The sequence below is a fragment of the Oratosquilla oratoria genome, chromosome 19 (assembly GCF_046742065.1).
Source record: "Oratosquilla oratoria isolate Oo_2021 chromosome 19, ASM4674206v1, whole genome shotgun sequence".
Lineage (NCBI taxonomy): Eukaryota > Metazoa > Arthropoda > Malacostraca > Stomatopoda > Squillidae > Oratosquilla > Oratosquilla oratoria.
In genome coordinates this window covers 27,112,440-27,117,439 of record NC_134795.1, presented here as the reverse complement: position 1 = coordinate 27,117,439, position 5,000 = coordinate 27,112,440, and positions in this window count along the sequence as shown.

Genomic DNA, 5,000 nt, shown 5'->3' with positions numbered 1-5,000 from the left:
CCTTGTGCTCATTCACCACCCTCTTCCTCCTCTTTCTCCTCCTCCTCCTCTTCCTCCTCCTCCTATATGAACTTAATTTTTTCCTTGAGATCGCTCTCTTGTCTTTGTTTGACTCGGAGCAGTTTATCAAGTATTTTCTTTGCGTGTCATGATATGGTCTGGAAGAGCAATTAGCCTTTGAATAGACCGGCTGCCAAAAGTCTTACCAAGATAGTTGATGAATAGATAGATAATAGATATTATCAGGGACCGGATTAGAATTAGGTGAAATAACATGCATTAGTTATACCACTAACTAGTGTGGTATTATTAATGATTACAAAAACAACACTAATATGTATGTAATGTAGCACTGCTAATAGATACAATAATAAAAAATGGTAACGGTAATAATGATAATAATAATAATGATAATAATAATAAAATAATAATAATAATGATAATAATAATAATGATAATAATGATAATAATGATAATAATGATAATAATAATAATAATGATAATGATCATAATAATAATAATAATAATTATTATTATTATTATTCTTACTCTTGGGCAGTTTTGTTTATCTTATGAAGCATCCGCTGTAAATTATTTACTTCAGCCCAAGAGTCGGCTCAGCCTTCTCTCCCTCCTCCTCCTCCTCCTCCTCCTCTTCTTCCTCCTCCCCCTCCTCCTCCCCCCTCCTCCTCCTCCTCCTCCTCGTCCTCCTCCTCCTCGTCCTCCTCCTCCCCTCCTCCTCCCCCCTCCTCCTCCTCCTCCTCGTCCTCATCCTCCCCCTCCTCCTCCTCCTCCTTCTCCTCCTCCTCTCCCTCCTACTGCCTCTCTTGGAACAGCTTCTTCCATCAAGACCCGACTGGTGGGTTCCTAATTGCTAGCCATTTTTAATCGTCTTTCTGATTACCTCCACGTAGAAGCCACTATGTCAGCTTCTGTTGGGTAATCCCAAAAAATCCGAAGGCGTAGGAGTGGAGGGGTTGGTGGGTGGGTGGCTGGTGTTGGGCAAGGTTGGGGGGATTATGGCAACTCCATCCCACCGTGCCGGCTTTGAAGAAGAAGAAGAAAAAAAAAAAGTGTTCGAATTGACTCCTTCACTCCGAGATCTCTTTCCTGTATTAAATACGCTCACTCCAGGGCGCCATATGCCACCCACCGAAATGGAAGAACTTTTTTTTTTTTTTTTTGTGCTTGGACTTCAGACTGAATGAAAATGTTTGGCGTGATGTGGCTCAGAACATATAAGGTATATTGTGGGATTGAAAGGAAGGGGATAGCCTTTTTCCTTCTCTTCCTCTTCCTCCTTGTTGTCGCCCTCCTTTTCCTTTTATTCCTCCTTTTCCTTGTTCTTCTCTTCCTCCTCTTCCTCTTCCTTATTCTCCTCCTCCGTTTCCACGTCCTTCTCGCCCTCCTCCTCCTCCCCCACATACTCCTCTTCCTCCTCTTGTTCCTCCTTCAAGTATTCTATTTCTAGTTAACTGAATGCTTTTGTTGAGCTAAGGTGCGAACCCGGGACTAAATGAGTTCAGCTGTGACACTTTTCAACGAAACAGTGGTCTTGACCGGTGGTAACCGTAGAAGGAGGACCGGTCGCCAAGTAACACCCCCCCCCCCGCCCGGCCTCCTAGTCTTCCGGAGAGGCCTCCGTCCTGTCTTTGATCTCCATCTTCTCCGGAAGTCCCCGATACACCAATAACATACTGTATGTACAGTTCGGGCGTCTTAGGTTAATAGTATTAAACATGATACTACAGTTGAGGTGGGGATAAGATACATTACGTCTCCTCCTTCTCCTCCTCCTCTTCGCCCTCCTCTTCCTCCTCTTCTTCTTCCTTTTCTCACTCCTCTTTTTCCTTCCCCCTCCTTCTAAATCTCCTTATTTTCCTCATCCTCCGCCTTTCCATTCTTCCTCTCCTTGTCCTTTTCTTTCTCCTCCTCATCCTTATCTTCTTCCATATTCTCCACTTCCTCTTACTCTTCCTTGTTTTGCTTTTCTTCTTCTTCGTTTCCCTTTACTTATTACTTCTTTTCTTCCTCGTCCTACAAAACTACTATTTTTTATTATTAATAACATGATATCTGTATTGATTTATTATCTAAGGTATGGGTATGCGTCAGCGTGCTTGTGTGTGTGTGTGTGTGTGTGTGTGTGTGTGTGTGTGTGTGTGTGTGTGTGTGTGTGTGTGTGTGTGTGTGTGTGTGTGTGTGTGTGTGTGTGTGTGCTCGTTTGTTTGTTTGTTTGAAAAATACGTTTTTAATATCCACTTCACATTTCTTGAAGTCCACACTCAAATCTTCTCCACATCTGCTCCTTGAAAGGAATGTTTTTTTGCCTTAAATAACAACTTAGTAAATCTTTTATTTTGCTTTTTACTAAAACTTTACTTCCACGCAGTCTTTGATCTTTACCTCCACGTCTCACTTTAATATTTTATTTCCACGCATCTCCTCACTCTCGTTACCTCCAGTCATCCCTTTAATCTTGTACTTTCGCGCAACACATAGAAAGGCTTTTCCTCCACATTCTCCTTAGTAATTATTCCTCAACCAGACTTAATACTTGGCCTTTGCCCCACGCCTACCCTGGTAATTAGGACTGTCTTCCATGTTACACTACTCCTTTCATTAAAATGATATTACAAAGAACACAAATAAATATCCAAATAAAAAGGGGGAAATATTGAAGAATGTATGTTTCTTCTTCTTCTTCTTCTTCTTCTTCTTCTTCTTCTTCTTCTTCTTCTTCTTCTTCTTCTTCTTCTTCTTCTTCTTCTTCTTCTTCTTCTTCTTCTTCTTCTTCTTCTTCTTCTTCTTCTTCTTCTTCTTCTTCTTCTTCTTCTTCTTTCTTCTTCTTCTTCGTCTTCTTCTTTTTTTCCGTACATATCTAAGAGAGATTCCTAAAAATACTTTTTCCTGTCGGCTCACACGCCCCCCATTAAGACGGTAAGTGATCCCCTCCTCCCTTAGATGAAGAATCACCACAACAGCTTGATCACGACTCCTCTTTCCCTTCTTTCTTCCAGTGTTGTCACACCCAGACTCACCCCGGGATTTGAAAACCTAAAGTTCTCACGGAAAACTCTTGGAAAAAAAAATCTGAATTTCATTTCATCTATTTCTTCTTCCTTCCCCTCACCTCCTTTACCCTTCCTTCTTTTCCCCTCCCCTCCCTTCCTCTCCCTTATCCTTCCCTTCTATTCCCTTTCCCCTCCCTTCCTTTCCCTCCCCCTCATTTCCTTTCCTCCCCTCCATTCCTTTTCAATCCCTCCCTTTCCCTTCCCCTACCCTTCCATTCCCTTTCCCCTCCCTTCCTTTCCCTCCCCCTTCTTTCCTTTCCCTCTCCCTCCTTTCCTTTCCCCTCCCCTCCATTCTTTTTCCCTCCCTTCCTTTCCCCAACCCTCCCTTCCTCTCCCTTCTCCTTCCCTTCCATTCCCTTTCCCCTCCCTTCCTTTCTCTCCCTCTCCTTTCCTTTCCCCTCCCCTCTATTCCTTTCCCCTCCCTTGCCTTCACCTCACCTCTCCCTCGCCTCCTCTCGCATGTCCCTTTCCCCTTTCTCCCTTCCCCTGTTCCTTCCCATCCTATCTTCTATTGTACCTTTTCCAACCCCCTATCCTTCTATCCTCTCTTCTCCTATCCCCTTCATTCCCATTGCCTCCTCTCTGCTCCCCTACCCTCCCTTTCCTCTTCCCATCCCTTCCCATCTTTCGTCTTCTCCCGTTTCCATTCCCTCAGTTTCCATCTCATCTCCATACTCCCTCCCTCCATCTGGTCCCAGCTCATTTATTGGCCTTTCCCTTCATAAAGCCTAAGAATATATGTGCCTCATCTATTTCTCCTAAAAAAAAAAAAAATCGACATTATTCCAAAATATTCTTGCGTGATGGGCCACAGCACTTAATGAGCGCTAGTGGTCTTCATTCCACAAACACCAGACTCTTTCAGACTTCAATTCTTTTTTTTTTTTTTTTGTAATCTCCTTGTCTGTGTTTCTTTTATCTGCAGTTGTTTAATGTTTTGGGTTTAGGATATACTTTTTTATTCTCTTCGCTATTTTTTCTGTTCTCAATCTCCTTCCTGATTACTTGTCATACAGCTTTTGATATCCCCATGTCTTTGTAAAACAAATTTTTTTTTTTTTATCTGGTTGATGTTACCGAGACCCTTGTCTACTCTACAGCATTTATTTATTATTTGTTTATTTATTCATTTATCTATTAATTTATTTATTTACTTATTTATGTATTTATTTATTCATTTTAATTCTTAAGATACCAATGCAACATCTTTCAGCTAAAGAATAGAAAGACATAACGTTCTCTCCCTCTTCCTCCTCTCCTTCTCTTCCTCCTCCCTCTCTTTTCATTCCTATTCCCCTTCTTCTTTCTCCATTACTCCCCCCTCCTCCTCCTCCTCCTCTTTCTCCTCTTCTTCCTCTTTCTTCTCCTAATCCCCGTATGTATCTGTGACTGCATAACTTTTATGTGTTAAATACAAATACTCCTCACTTGTCATCCTCCTCTTCCTCCTGCTCCTTTCTCCTCTATTTCCTTCTCCTCTCCCTCTTCCTCCTCCTCCTTTTCTTTCTTCTCCTTCGACCCATCCTATTTCTCTCCCTTTCTCCTCTTCTTCCTCTATTCCCCATCCTACTCCTTTTCCTCCTACTTTCTTCTCCTCCTCTGCCTTTTCTCCTACTTCTTCTTCCCCTCTCTCCTCTTCCTCCTCTCTTCCCCCTTCTTCTCTTATTACACCTCCTCCTCCTATTTTCTCCTCCTCCTACTAGTCTCTACTCCTCTTCCTCCTCCTCGTCTTCCTCTTCATCTTCTTCCTCCTCATCTTCCTCCTCCTTCTCTTCCTCCTTGTTTCCCCACTTCTCCTCCCCCTTTCTCCTCTTCTTACTCTCTTGCCCCTTCTCCTCCTACCACTCCTCATCTTCTTACCCCTCCTCCTACTTACGCCTTCTCCTCTTCCTCCTTCTCCTTCTCCTTCTTCTCCTTTTCTTTCTC